This window comes from Bubalus bubalis, chromosome 2 (genome assembly GCF_019923935.1).
Source record: "Bubalus bubalis isolate 160015118507 breed Murrah chromosome 2, NDDB_SH_1, whole genome shotgun sequence".
NCBI classification, from domain to species: Eukaryota; Metazoa; Chordata; class Mammalia; order Artiodactyla; family Bovidae; genus Bubalus; species Bubalus bubalis.
The window spans coordinates 35,818,170-35,834,197 of record NC_059158.1 but is presented as its reverse complement, the minus strand read 5'-3'; the positions used below and the strand labels follow the sequence as shown (position 1 = coordinate 35,834,197).

General features: G+C 46.8%; 1 protein-coding gene across 20 annotated transcripts in view; it reads right to left on the bottom strand.

Moving 5' to 3' along the window:
* TRERF1 (transcriptional regulating factor 1) overlaps positions 1–16,028 on the bottom strand; it is a 210,015-nt gene that overhangs the window by 57,401 nt on the left and 136,586 nt on the right. For all 20 annotated transcript variants that reach the window (XM_044929970.2, XM_044929989.2, XM_044929963.1 and 17 more), the window contains one exon: positions 10,932–11,046. The gene's annotated coding sequence lies outside the window, so the exon portion shown is untranslated. The remainder of the gene's footprint in view (positions 1–10,931; positions 11,047–16,028) is intronic.

Below are 16,028 nucleotides of genomic sequence, written 5' to 3'. Positions count from 1 at the left end.
GAGACAGGAGGAAGGACGGCTGGAGGGCAAGTGAGAACGGCAAGACTCGGGCTGCGCGTCTTGATTACACCACTTAGTGCCCCGGTTCCAGCTGTTTTATCTGCCTCAGCCACCAGACTGGGCCTCCTCTAAGGAGTACCTACTGGGGTCAGCACGATACAAGGCACCCACTGGGAGCTAAGGACAGAAGACAGGGAAAGAGAGAGGAAGGGGGGACATTTCACTTCTGCAGGCTCATACAGAGAAGAGCCCCCTCCATTCACAATGGAAGCCCACTTCCCACTTCCACCCTCAGAGCCCACCACCTCCCTGGCTAACCTTCCACAGGAGCTGCTTTCTGTAAGGGTCATGGGACCTTCCCTGATCACTTAAAATCATTCAAGCATGTGCGTGCAAACACAAGCACACACAAATCTCCCACCCACCAACCCTGGCCACATGATTTGTGGTGATGTATTGACAACATGCTCATCAGCTGTCAGTTCAACATGTCTAAATATTATGTTCCATCACCCAGAACATCTTTTTTTTTTTAATTAAAAAAAAAGTGTCAGTCCCAGTCACAGCAAGGAGGGGAGAAAGGGAAAAAAAGCCATAGGTTAATGAAAATCAATTCTCCTTTCTTCCTCCTTTTCTTTTCTTTCTCTTGCCTTTTTCTAAACAGAAGAGTGACAAGCTTGTGGCTCCGTCTCTCCAACAGCCCTGGGACGAGGAGGTCAGGGCTGACATGGAGACTGACCCGCCCTGGCGGCCGTGGGTGTGTCTGCCTGCGGTCAGTGGAGCTCAGAGCAGACCCATCCCCTGAGGCAACGGCCACGAACCCTTTGGCCCACGTGGAGTCTCTGGTAAGGACAGTGAGAAGTTCACGGGAGGGCGTGCTTGTCCTCACGGCCAACAGTAGCCTTCTGGAAAGCACTGGACAAAGCACTGACATCCACTATTTTGTTTTGTCCCCAACACAGGCTTGTGAGTTCAGAATTGCTTTCTCCATTTCAGAGATGAGGAAACTCACATGCAGGTGATGATGTACCCATGGCTACACACATGCAGCTGGGGGCTAAACCTCCAGCCCTCTGATGCCAGGACGGGGTGTCCTCTGATACCATGCAGTGCCCTTCGTTCATCTGTCACAGATCAGAGTAGCATGAAGTTACTTGCCCTAGCTGGACCCCTGCAGCGCTCCCCAGTTCTGACGGGTCAAGGAGAGCTGGCTTATACCCTGGTGTAGACACGCCCTGGCCATCAGCTCCAGGCAGCCTTCAACCGTCCAGCATACAGCTATGGAAGTATGAGAAAGAATCTGATGCAACTTATACCCCAAGTTCTTTCTCTTTCTAGGTTTAAAGGGCTAGCTAGCTTCAGTTCTCTGAAACCTTTTTTTTTTTAATCATCAGGAACTTTTCTTACTGGAGAGAAACAAAATGGATTATGTGACAGGCGTTTCCCTTACAGAGGCACCCAAAGCACCAGACTCTGGAGTCAGAAGACCAGAGTTCAAATCGTTAACATTCCATGGCAAAGTGAGAACTGGGCAGGCCTATCTAATATCTTTTTTGAGTTTTTCTGGGGCCTCAGTTTTGACATCTGCCAAAAGGGCGTAACAACACCTCGTTGCTCCAGGTTTTGGGTGAAGGTTAAACAGGAGAAGGTTTGGGACGTGCATGGTGGCCAGGAAGGACTCACAAAGTCTCACCGCCTGGGTGGGGTTTCTGCTGTTTTGTTTTGACTTGGGTACAGTTTAGATCAGGCTCAGTGACTCAGGGATGATTGAATATGTTTAGTTATTTGTTTCCTGGGCAACCTTCAGCCTTCCCTTGTGTTTCAGTGAGCAGCACAGTGCTCAGGGGCAGAAATGGCTAGACGTGGACGCAGCAAGGAAGAGAGAAAAACCACAGCTGTGTGGGCCCCTCTGGTGTGGTGATAGGTAACCTCTCTTCCCCTGACACCCCTCTGAAAGCACCACCGCATCGGAGAACATGCACCTTTATCCCCAGGGAAGATCCAGAGTCACCGTGGAAAGGCTAACGTCCATTTAATATACTGTTCGCCAGGCGGAGGAAGAAGCAGGGGGCGCACAGGCCCACATGACTTGCTCATTGATGAAAGATGCTTCTGGGGCAGGCTGGTCCCTGCAAGAGAGGCCTGCAGATCTCCATAGGTCAGTGCGACTCAGTGGTGCCCGAGAGGGACTCAGTGTGGCCGTGGGTCAGGCCGAGCTCTCCAGCGAGGCTACCGGTAACTAAGAGGGTATTCTGTTCTCTGGGGTCTGGCTCGCAGGCTGCTCAGACTCCAGGAGAAGGAAAGAGAGGTAATTCTTGAGAGGCCACTTCAAGCTTAGGGATATTAGTGGTTATCATTAAAGCAAGAAGCTGAAAGGGGTGCAGCCCCAGTTACCCGGAAAGAGATATTTAATTCCCTCTACCATGCCTAATAAGGAGATAATCTACTTCCTTTCCTGTTTCGAGGGGGGCTCCAGTTCTCAGATTCCAGGAAATTGGCAGTAACTGTGTCCATATCTGATGTTTCCTTACTTGCAGTTACAGCCTCCTGGCCTCTCAAACAACAGCCCCCTTTAAGGGACGTGGGACACGCTGTCTGGCAGGGCTGGCCCAGGCAAGCAGGCCTTGGTGCCCACATCTGCCACCTAATGTGATGGGTGAACAAGACCCTTTCTAGTGGAAGCTCTGAGTCCCTCAGAGTCCATGTCAGCCTCCCAGAAGTTAGGGGGAAAAGGAGGCCAACCATTGAGATTTGGGGAACACTTCTAGACCTGTTGTTTTTCTGTGAGTTTTGAGCTAAACTATGGAAGCTCCAAAGGAGGAAAAGAGTTCCAAAAGATCGCACGTGCCAGGAAGAAGCCAACCTGAGGGAGAAAGAGCAGAGGTCTCTGGTCATCGGCCAAAGAAGCCCTCGGAACCACACACGACCAACAAGAGCCTACGCATGACTTGAGTGCGCCCCAAGACATGAACAAGAAGGCGTCATGGAAGTGCAGAGGAACAAACCCCCATTTATTTCTATTCCACCCATGAGAGCAGCACGGCCTCTCTGTCTCTCCCGCTAGTCCTCCTCCTCCCTCCACTCTCCGTCTTCTGGACCGGAACCAAGCCTCCCCCTCCTCTGGATCATGTGCACACAGATTATCTGCCTCTTCATGGGACACTCACAGGAAATTTAAACATTCTCAGAAGGGGTTCTTCTAAGCCCACTTCCCCTGCCCTCTGCCCCACCCCCCACCCAGTTGCTGTGTATTCAGGAAATGCAAACCCAATATAAAGATAACCCGGGCCAAACAGAAAAGGAGACTGGCCCTGTGACCTTGTTGGGCAAATGACTTCCCCTCCCTGCATCTCAGACTCAGCTTCTGCAGAATGAAGAGGCTGGACCTGACGGGCTGCAAGAAGCTCCCACTGCCTGCAACCAGCAAGGGCTCAGCTGGGGGAACCTTCCAGACCCTGCCTGTCTTGGGGACACCCAGCAACCTTGAGGCAGAATATTGAAGCAGTAGGGTTTTCTACCACTGACACCTGATCCTTAAAAACTCTGGCTCCCTGGGTGGGCGGGGAGCACTAGGAGTCAGGACACCTGGATGCCTGTCTCAGTTCTGCTGTATTTTGGAAAAGGAAAGTGAGTGAGTAGGGGGAGGTTATCAGAGCGGACTGAAGCTCCAGCTGCAGTGTTTTAATTTTTTAAAAATAGAATAATCTAGGGACTTCCCTGGTGGTCCAGTGGTTAAGACTCTGTGTTTCCACTGTAGAGGGCTTGGGTTTAATCCCTGGTCGGGGAACTAAGATCCCACAGGCCATGAGGCACAGCCAAAAGAGGAAAGATACAATAACATAAGTATTAAAAAATAGAATAATCTATATGACTAGTATAATAAAGATTATTAAAATAGTTTTAGAACCAAGACCACCCAACAGAGAGGAGAGGATGGTCAGCCTCCACAGAGGCACTTACAGACTCAACCAAGAACCAATTTCCATCGGCTTTTATGAGGCCATGGCAGCATGTGCGTCCTGTGCCTGGGGCGCCTCCTGCCTCTCTACCATAAAAACCTCAGCCCCCAAACTCCTCACATACTCCTGTATGTGATGTGTCCCAACTTCCTGGTCTGGAAAGGGTTTCCACACCTGCATCTAGCAAAAACCCTGGTCTGACTGTATGGACTCTGCTGACAAGGAGAAGTCAACCAATGAAGAGTATTTAATCTACCAGTTGAGCTCCCCATGGGCAAGGCCAGTTGGACGGTGTAAGTAATCAATCTTGGCTCACAGCCCTGAATAACTAAAACGGAGGAGGGACAGGAAGCATGAATCATTATCTGGAGAGAGGCTGTTAATAAACTTTGAGGTTTGTAGGCTGGGTGGGGATGGGGTGGGGTTGGCCTGGCCCCTCAGCTAGGTCGAGAATGTCGGTGGACATCTTCCTGGGAGCCAGCCCCACTCCCGAGTGCAGCAACATCAATGGTTAGGCACCTAGAAACCCCCAATGTCCTAGATATCTGAGCCATACTCAGAGAAAGAAGACAAGTAGTTGACTCCAAATAATGTTTTGATCCTCAGAGACTGAATTTCTAAAGTCACCAATCCCTGTTTTACAAAAGTTAGTTGGTGGCCTTTATAGACAGGCAAAAAGGCAACTGCATATCCATTCAAAACCATCATGGTCACTGGCCATGAGTGATTAAACAGAGGAGACCCAGTGAAACACAGTCAAACATTAATTCCAGGACTTGTCGGGGGCTTGATACGCTAATGGATCTGGCTTTGTAAGAGGGGCCACAGAGGCCATCTGTGGGGCTGGCAGTACTGCACTGGGTCTCCCTGGTTCCAGAGAATGCCCATCTCTAAACCTCAGTTCACACTACTTTTACATCCACCATGTACAAGGTTCCTTTTCCAGCCACCTCACCCTACCTTTCCCCAGGGGCCAGCTCCAATCTTTTCCCTGGCCTTCCCCAGAAAGCCTTCCCTGCCCAGTCAAGGACACATGGCTGTCCCCCTTGAAAACCGACTCTGAATACCTGGCATTCATCTTTGGAAGGCGTTTTTCCCTTTATGCATTGTTTTGGTAATAAAGTCTTTTAAATGAATAGACTATTTCTCAGAGTAGTTTTTGGGTCTCAAGCAACTCTGTGCATCTTTCATAACATTTGCCCACGGTACAAACCCCAGAGTTACTACAAATAGCAGGTGCTAAAACACGGTTGCTTGATAGATACCGAATCAGGAAGTGACACAAATCTAAGCGTAATATAAAGTCACTGACTTATGAAAAGGGAGTGTGAAATAAAAAGTAGTCAGTAAGCTGTAAGGATGGACGTAAAATGAACAGTGAAGACTACCCATCCTGCCCCTTCTGGACAGGTGTCTAACAGAGTGGGCATGCCATCCACTGCCTGAGGGACTGAGGCTCCACAAGGGAAAAGTTCCCAGTAAGTGGTGTCAGGAGAATCCAGCCCCCTCATGGGTCCATGACAGAGAAAACAACTTGGAGGGAGGGCCAAGATGCTGAGGTGTTCCGTCTCTAGAAATGAGCATTTCTAGAACCCATGGTTTACAGCTGATGCAAACACTGGCCAGACCGATGTGTTTTGTTTTCCCTCAGATTATTTTTATTTTTTTAAAAATACATACCCCAGTGAGGCTGGGAATCCTACATTGACCCTAGATTTCTGCCTCCATTTCCATCCCATTTCATAAACCAACTCTGCCAACATGAGAGCATCACTGAACAAAAGAGTGAGCCCTGAAGGGGACTCTTCTCAGTCACAAGGATACTGACTACCATGGACTGAGTACCTGTGATATACTGTAAGCTCTTGTTACGAGCTCTGCATACACACGTCATCTCATTTAGTCCTTGAATCGCTCTGTCTGTAGTCCCCACATTGCAGATGAAGAAACTGAAGTGCTGAGCAGTGAAGCTAGGGCGTGGCAGAGCTGGGTTCAAGCCCATGAAGTCTAAGCACCCTGCTCTGTGGTCTCCCCTCTGCTGAAAGGCACACAAAGAGAAGACAGGAAAACCGAGAGCAGGAAGGATGGGGCTGGGGGTGTGGAAGAGAGGCCCAGGGGAGGGAAGACCCCAGAAGGAGAGAGAGCACACGGAGGAGAGAAAGCCGGGGTCTAGGCGAGGTGCACACGGGATCTGGCTGTGGGTCTAGGAGGTCTTTGCCAAGTGGGAACGAGGCAGGAAGGCTGCTGGTGGCCACGGGAGAAACACACCACCAAAAATGCAGAAGCCATTTCCTCTCTCGAGGAAGATAAACAATAGATTCATAAACAAATTTTACAAAGCTGCTCAGCTATTTAAAGCATTCTGGTAGGAACTTGTATCCTTTGAGAGCATAAAGCTAATCCTGACAAATGCTCAACAGTTATTTTGGGGAGAGAAAAGGTAGGAAAGCAGGGTGGGGAGGGATATACTCCTTCTGAGTCCCTCACCAGCTACAAGTGTGCCTGCAGCCAGTTACATGTCCTTTCTGAGCCTTCTGTGAACAAGGAATAGCACTTCTTGCCCCACAAGCTATATAGTGGAGAAGAAAGGAGATAGACCTTCCGGCAATATGGCCCACCAGATACCCTACTTGACATTCCCAACTGAAACAACTAACGTACTATTTAAAATTTAAAATATAAAAATTGTAAACACACTACTGAACTGGTAAAAATGGAAGGATTCTTCAAAGACCAAAACCAAAAGCAGGAACCTTGGGCTGTAAGAGAACAGCAAAGCTGGCTTTTGCCCTATGGGTTCCTGCCACAGCCTATGGATTCTAAGTTTCCCATGAGAACTGCACATGGCTCAGGAAACAGGAGAAATATCTCAGTTCCTACATAAAACTGGGACTCCAAAAGGCTCCCACTTCCAGTGAATAAGAAATAGACCCACAACCCAAAAGGAGACCACAAGGAAACCTGACCTTGGGCTGGGCAGAAATCTGAACTCATAAGCTGGACCTCACACAGCTTTGCAGTCTGAATTCAAGCCCTGGGTAGAAAATGAATTTAAAGTGATTTTTTATTTGGGAGTGCCCCGAGACAACCAGCAGACGTTAATGCAAAACCTCTCTGGAAAAATCGACTTCAACCCATCCCTCAAATACTTCTCAAAGGTAAATATCTAAGGAAAATGAAGAGCTCAGAGAAACTAACAACAGCAAGGAAACAAGGCACTACAAGGAAACTAACACACAAGGAAACAGGGCCAGCAGAGGCAACAGACAGCAGAACCAGACCCACAAGGAGCTCAGATTCTGCAACAACCAGACATGAAATTCTACAATGTCTAAATAGGAACTTCAGTGTAGTAAAGAAAGAAAGAAGTTTGTGAATATAAGCAAGGAGTGAGAGGTCATAAACTCACCAAGCAGATTTAAAAAAGAATGGACCTGGTGACTTCCCTGGTGGTCCACTGGTTAAGAAGCTGCCTTCCAAGGCAGGGGACGTGAGTTTGATCCCTGGTCAGGGAATGAAGATCCCACACGCTTTAGGACAGCTAAGCCCCTGAGCCGCGACTACTGAACCTGTGCACCACACTAGAGGGAAGCCCAGGTGCCACAACGGAGACCTGATACAGCCAAATAAATAAACACTTAAAAAATAACGGACCAGAACGAATAGCAATGACAAATAAAGAAGATGAATGGAAACATTTCAATGTATGGATTAAAGAGCATTTGAGATACAGAATAAATTAAATGGAAGACACATTTGAAGACATTATTCAGAGTTCAGCACAGAGGGACAAAGAGGTAAAAAGCATGGAACAGAGGCTGAGACATACAGAGAACAGAATGAGAAAGTCCACCATATGCCTACCTGGAGTTCCAAACAGAAGTATCAGAGAGAATGGAAAAGAGGCAGTAGTCAAAGAATGAAGAGTGAGAATTTTCCAGAATTGCTGAAAGTCATCCATCTTTAGCATTAGGAATCCCAACAAAACCCAGAATAAAGACAGAGAAATTGACACCTAATTACATAAGAAGGAAGTAGCAGAACACCAAAGCGAACAGCAGCATCTTTAACGTTAACTAGAGAGAAATGCCGGAGAAGGCAATGGCACCCCACTCCATTACTCTTGCCTGGAAAATCCCAGAGTCGGACACGACTGAGCGACTTCACTTTCACTTTTCACTTTCATGCACTGGAGGAGGAAATGGCAACTCACTCCAGTGTTCTTGCCTGGAGTATTCCAGGGACGGGGGAGCCTGGTGGGCTGCTGTCTATGGGGTCGCACAGAGTCGGACACGACTGAAGCGACCTAGCAGCAGCAGCAGAAGCAGAGAGAAATGCCAGGCCACTTATAAAGCAAAAGTAAAGAGACTGACAGCCAACTTCTCAGTAACGCTGAGAGCCAGAGGCAGTGGAATAATGGTTTCAGTGACAGAAGAGAATGTATTCCACTAAAGTTCCCTCTCAAAACTGAGAGCAAAATAAAGACAGGTTCAAGTCAACAAAAACCCAAAACAAAAACAACTTGAAAGCTTACCACCATAGATTCTCACTAAAAGATAATTCAAATGGATTTATTTTAGGCAGAAGGAAAATGATCTCATGAAAGAATGGTGAGAAAAGAATATGAATAAATCTATACAAACACGTATTGTATAAAATAATGATGTCTAACTTGTAGGGGGAAAAATAGAATAGAAGGAAAACACAGGGTAACAATTTACATAAGTCGGAAGAAGTGGTGGTTAGAATTAAACCAGTTTATGATTCTTGAATTTTGGGGCAGAAAGGTAAAGACATTGTTTCGTTTTATACTTTGTTTTGCTAAGTATGCCTATTAAAATAGATGGGATAAACATTGAAAGAACAGACACAGAGCACATTAACTTCCAAATAAGAAGACAGAAAATGGAATGAGGAAGGAAAAAATCTCAAAAAGAAACAGTAGAAAAAACTGAAAGTATATAAAGATGGTAGAAATGAATCTCTATTCATCAGTTAGATATATCTGTTCTAAGTATCTATATGTCAAATAGCACTGTCCTAAAATATACAAAGCAAATTTTTTTGCAGTACAAGGAAAAATGGACAAATCCAACAGGAGATTTTTAACATGTCTCTCAATAATTGAAAGGCAGATAAAAACAGAAAAGGACATAATATACATAATTTGAATAGCACAGTGAACTATATTATTTTAATGATCATATATATAAAACTACTAAATATGTAATAATTGGAGAGTACACACTTTTTCAAGCACTCACGAAACGTTTAAGAAAAAATTTGAAAACATAAAATATTTAAAAAGAGCATATAGAAATGGTTTAGTGCTTATTTCAAAATCTTTCCAAGGATCTATATCTGTTTTGTCTTAAAAAGACAAAGACCCTGTCTTTTTTGTTCACTGATGTAACCTAGATAGCATACTAAAAAGCAGAGACACGACTTTGCCAACAAAGGTCCATCTAGTCAAGGCTATGGTTTTTCCTGTGGTCATGTATGGATGTGAGAGTTGGACTGTGAAGAAGGCTGAGCGCCAAAGAATTGATGCTTTTGAACTGTGGTGTTGGAGAAGACTCTTGAGAGTCCCTTGGACTGCAAGGAGATCCAACCAGTGCATTCTAAAGGAGATCAGTCCTGGGTGTTCTTTGGAAGGACTGATGCTGAGGCTGAAACTCCAGTATTTGGCCACCTCATGTGAAGAGTTGACTCACTGGAAAAGACTCTGATGCTGGGAGAAATTGGGGGCAGGAGGAGAAGGGGACGACAGAGGATGAGATGGCTGGATGGCATCACCAACTCAATGGACGTGAGTTTGGGTGAACTCCAGGAGTTGGTGATGGACAGGGAGGCCTGGCGTGCTGCGATTCATGGGGTCGCAAAGAGTCGGACACGACTGAGCGACTGAACTGAACTGAACTGAACTGATGTATCTCCAGGTCTAGTACAGTGACTGTCACAAAGGGGGAACTTATGTCCTGAAGAATGAATGGTGAATGGAGCCTGTGTTGAGGAAGGTACAGGTCAGGTGGGCAACTGGCAGGACCAAACTGGAGGTGATTAAGACCCTTCCAACATGGCGGGGACAAGAGAACAAGGTGAGTGGCACCAGTCTCCACAGAGAACTTTCTCTTCAAGAAAAGCAGAGTCATGACAGTCATCATCAAATTCAAAGAGGGTCATGTGGAAGAGTCTTTGAATGCCCAGTCTTTGTGGCTCCATGTGACACAGCAGAGGAGAAAAGACAGAAACTGCAGAGAGGAAGTATTTGTACCAATATTAGTAGGAATTTTCTAACAATTCACTGTTCAACACTGGCCAAGAATTGGCCTTGTTGATCCTTCTAAGGCCCCTTACAACCCTGCGTGGGAAAGGAGACTCTGTCTAGGGCATTCTGTGAGTCCCAGGCCATCCACCCAGTTCTATCCTATTCCAGAGATTCCTTCACCCCCAGAGTCCTGGATGCTGTTGTTGTTTGGTCACTCAGTCATATCCCACTCCCATGATCCCATAGGCTGTAGCCGCCAGGCGACTCCGTCCATGGCATTTCCTAGGCAAGAATACTAGAGTGGGTTGCCACGTTTCCCTCCAGCGGATCTTCCTGACCCAGGGATCGAACTTGAGTCTCCTCTGTTAGCAGGCAGATTCTTTACCACGGAGCCACCAGGGAAGCCCAATATACCTGATCCCTAAAAGACCTGTCCAAGGTCCCAGATTCAGAAGGTGGTGGAGGAATAATGACAGCTTCAGTCCCCAGAAACTCAATTCCCTGTCCTTTCTGCTTCATCACTGGCTTCTCCATTAACCGAAACAAAGACATTTTGACCCATTAGGCTGACACGCACCTTTTCAGTCTACCCATATCCCAGTAAACACTCTTTTTCCAGTACATGGCAAATGATTATAAAATCATAGCAAATTAGTTCAAGTGAAAAATGCCCACACCTTCCAGGAGAAGGGGAATGAGCTTACCTTGACTTCTGCAGCAGCTGGTTGAGATGGGGGCCTGGCTCTGGGGGCTTCTCCTGCGGCCGGCCAGTCATGCTGCTCTCATGCTGCTGGGCAGGTGGGGAGAGGAGGCCTGGTTCTGTGGGAAAAAGAGAAGAGAAAGCCACTCCATCGCTTGTTCCCAGCTCTCCATCACCAGCGTGCCGAGGACACTATCCAGATGCCAAGGGAGCTCACCCACTTTCATGTCACTAGGGAGCAGACGTGCACGGGATGGATGTTTCCCACGCCCTCCAGTGTGCCAGGCAGGGATCTAAGGAACGAGGCTACAAAGATGAATTAGACGCAGTCCCTGCTCTCAAGCAACAACAGCTTAGCAAGACAGAGAGAGATGTACACGCGTTTCATTACAGGATAATTTGGTAAGTGCTGCGATTTCCCCAAATTCATTCAACAGCCTACCTGTCCCACAGGGAGCAGAGACAACTTACAAGCGCTACAGTACAGGGCTTCTCAAAGCTATTTGTGATGAAGGACCAGTTCTTTGTTTCAATTTCCAATCCATCACAGATGAATACTTTTATAAAATATAAGATAAAGGAAGGGGTAGAAAAATGAAGTGACAAAGATATTCATACAAAGTACAAGCTTTCTTCTAATGATTCAACAGCTTACTTGGTCAAATTGGCATGGAAGCATCTCAGGGCTTACTCTCAATTTCTGTACTGATCTGGTCAACAGTTTGCAGGCTAGCACCATTCCACACACCATGGCTGAGAAACACCACTACAGGAAAACGTTTACACAAAGTGCGACTTTCCTAAGATGGCTGGCTGAGTTCTTGGTTGACAGAGAGTGGCTAGAAACAAAAAGATGTCAGACTCACCCTCTAGACTACAGTTCAGATTGCTCAGAGAGTCTCTCTCCAACAAGCAAGAGATATGGCATAGATGTTGGGAAAGCGTGGCATTGGGGTGTTTGTTCAGAGGTGGTGGCACCAACCCACTGGGTTCATGGGAACCTAGTCAGAAGTTGTGCCTGGAGCCCTGTCCTGCTCTGCCTTGAACTTTTAAGCGTAACTATGGCAACCCTAGCCGAAGCGACCGCCCAGAATGGGAAGAACAAAGTGTCATCTATTAAAATGGACTGAGACGTTTCAGAAAATAAATCATTTCCAAAATGTCAAGAGGGCTGCTGCTGCTCATTCCTACTATTTAACGCTATAAAAATGATTTTTTTTTAAATCGAGAAATCTTTTGTCTGTGACAGCCAGCTCCCAAAAAAGCCTTTAAATGCCTATTGCCTTAATACTTGAGGGAGAGATTACAAGTCATTTTCCCCCATTTGAATGCTTAAGAGAAAGTGCTCATTCCTCTAAACTTGCAGCTTTTAAGTAGTTCTTATTTTAAACTTTAGAAGAAGATATCTCTGCAGAAGAAAAACTTCCCTTTTCAAAGTCTTTTTTTTTTTTAAATGCATATACATATACGCTCTCACTCCCTGCTTCAAATGCTAAATCATCTGCAATTTGGGAGTTTGTTGCTCATGAAATTCTAGCGATAAGCACATCATAAACATTCCTATAGCAAGAGAATGCTTTTGAAGTGACGTCTGTGATGCTATAAAGATCGTCTATCATTATCTCTGAACGTTGGTGAAGAGAAGGTTATGGGAATAACTATTTATGTATAAATAAGTCAACAGAGTAACTGGCAACTTCCACAGCAGACCTTACCAAGAAGCTAAACCAGAGCATGAGCCAGGAAGCAGGGATGGACCCCCTCAGGTTCCATGAAGAAGCGTGCCATCCTCACTCTTAACATGGGAAAATAACTCTCCAAGCTCCCCCACAGGAGCAGAAGCCCTTGGATCCAGTCTCAAAGGCGAGATTAGCTTAAACAACCACACCACCAACTTTTATATATCAGATGCTGGGTTACATTCTAATGGTCTCAAAATACGTTCTTCTTCAGAGAGACACAAGGGAAACATATAAACAGGCGATCCCAATCTCCCTGGCCTGTTAGATGAGTATATTGGTGGAATTAAGGGAAAGGAAATGAAGTTAACTAGCTCCGTCCATCTATCCAACTATCCAGTGGTCCATCCCTTGCTGACTGAGCGGCTGGTACAGAGCAGGCAAGTACAAAGCACTAGGCATACAACAGTTGAGGCTGATGTCGTCCCTGGCTTCATGGAACTTCTCCTCTACTGGGGAAACCAACATCAAAACATCAGAAAGAACTACAATAGCAGTGTGCTCTGAAGAAAGCATGGTGACTGTCATAACAGTATATATCAGAGGCAGACCTAGGGCGGGAAAGGGTCAGTGGTGCATTTGCAAAGAATTAATCTTTACTCTGAGCCCTAAGAATAAATTAGTGAAGCAAAATAGGGAAAACAGGAGGGAAAAGATAGAAAGAAAAGGTGCTGTAGGCAGGATGAACAGCCTGTGCTAAGATCCTGTGACAGAAAGAGCGTGGCATGTTCTAGCTATGAAAAGAGGCTCTCAATAGGGATCAAATCGGTTCTTGACCTCACTCCACGCTTCCACTGCTGTGGTTTTCAGAGCATGCATTACAGATGTGCAGGTTTTTCCAAAAGTGCCCAAGAAGTTACCTAGAGCAAGCCAGGAAAGAAAGATAGATGTGTGTCTGCTAATTTTCCTTCTTCCTAAGCTGGCACAGGGCATCCAACACAGGGGCCACCATGCCCACCCTCTCACCTTACAGCAAGTTTGGGATTCACCTATTTTTCTCTTCAACAGTGGTAACTGGGCCAAATCCAATTTGACCACTGGTGAAAATTAGCTGGTCAGTGCTGGCACAGGCAGATAGTGGGTGTGGGTTTGGGGATGTGAAGGAGCATTCGAAGCCGCATGGTCAATGCTACTTTACAGAAGGTCACTTTCATGCAGAGAGCATAAGCTTTGAGGCCAAGCAGTTCAATTCAGTTGCTCAGTAGTGTCCGACTCTTTGTGACCCCATGGAATGTAGTTCATGGAATTCTCCAGGTCAGAGTACTGGAGTGGGTAGCCTTTCCCTTCTCCAGGGGATCTTCCCAGCCCAGGGATCGAACCCAGGTCTCCTGCATTGCAGGCAGATTCTTTACCAGCTGAGCCACCAGGGAAGCCCAAAAATACTGGAGTGGGTAGCCTATCCCTTCTCCAGCAGATCTTCCTGACCCAAGAATCAAACTGGGGTCTTCTGCATTGCAGGCGGATTCTTTACCAGCTGAACTATCAGGGAAGCCCAGGGCCAACCAGACCTGTGTTCAACTCTGGCCCCGCCCCTCACTGGCTTGAACCTTCCACAAAATGGAGTTAGCAGTGCCTTCTTTGCTGGGAGATCAGCAAGAGCGTAGGTCTCTGACTGAGCACATTTCCCAGTTCCCACCCGACCCTGGATAAGTGGCAGCATTACTATCACACACCAGTGAGTGAAGACAGTTCAGCTCCTCTCTCAGCATGGAAATCAGCAGGAAGCCATGACACTATTTCCCAGGTGGTGTGGGGGCTAAAAAGCAGAGACATCGTTTTGCCAACAAAGGACCGTACAGTCAAAGCTATGGTTTTTCCAGTAGTCATGTATGGATGTGAGTAGTAGCAGATCAATCCCAGTCATGTCCAACTCTTTTTGACCCCATTACAGCACACCAGGCTTCCCTGTCCATCACCAACTCCCAGAGCTTGCTCCAGCTCATGTCCATTGAGCCAGTGATGCCATCCAACCATCTTTTCCTTTGTCATCCGCTTCTCCTCCTGCCTTCAATCTTTCCCAGCATTGGGGTCTTTTCCAGTGAATTACTTCCTCATATCAGGTGACCAAAGTACTGGAGCTTCAGCTTCAGCATCAGTCCTTCCAATGAATATTCAGGGCTGATTTCCTTTAGAATTGACTGCTTTGATCTCCTTGCAGTTCAAGGGATGCTCAAGTTTTTTCCAAACACCACAGTTCAAAAGCATCAGTTTTTTGGCGCTCAGCTTTCTTTATGGTCCAACTCTCATCCATACATGACTACAGGAAAACCCATAGCTTTGACTATAAAGACCTTTGTCAACAAAGTAATGTCTCTGCTTTTTAATACGCTGTCTAGGTTGGTCATAGCTTTTCTTCCAAAAAGCAAGCATCTTTTAATTTCATGGTTGCAGTCACCATCTGCAGTGATTTTGGAGTTGGGCCATAAGGAAGACTGAGCACCAGAGAAATGATGCTTTCAAATCGTGGTACTGGAGAAGACACTTGGGAGTCCCTTGGACTGCAAAGAGATCAAACCAGTTAATCCTAAAGCAAATCAACTCTGAATATTCATCGAAGGATTGTTGCTAAAATTGAAGCTCCAATACCTTGCCCACCTGATGCGAAGAGCTGACTCACTGGAAAAGATTCTGATGCTGGGAAAGACCGAAGGCAAAGGAAAAGAGGGTGGCAGAGGACGAGACGGTTAGCTACCATCATCAACTCAATGGACGTGAATCTGAGCAAACTCTGGAAGATACTGAAGGACAGGGAAAGCTGGTACACTGCAGTCCATGGCGTCACAGAGACTCAGACACACGACTTAGCGACTCAACAACAATAACAACAATGGGGGCTTCAGGGCAGCTTTGCAAGAGCGCAGGGTTCCCAGTGACTCAGTTTCTTGTGACCTCTGGGTTCCCTACCGCTATGCTCAGAGTTCCCAGAGGGCAGTCCCACCACACCAGGGCTGACTGTCACTGAGTCACGCTTGTCAGTCCCAGGTCCACCTTCTCTGAATGGGACTTACAGAGGGCTCTACCCAAGGGGCTGAGGGCTGGCAGCCAGTGGACTTGGATTCCAGTTCCAGCTCCACCACTCATGGCTGGGGTTCCTTCTGGCAAACAGCCGAGTTCCAGAAGGTAGAGGAGATGGAACAACTACCACATCCTGAAGGTCTGGACACAGGGCAGGCCTGGTGCTGGGCCTTCCCGGATGCGCCCAAATCCTGAAAACACTCCTGCGGGGTCACTGCTGAACCACCAGGTCACAGGTGAGGAGACAGAGGTCTGCTGGTTCATCCCAGACTTGTCCCAGAGCTGAGCGCTGGAGCCAGAATGGGAAGCTGGGAAGCCCTTCCTCTTCAGCACTGCACCACCTTCAG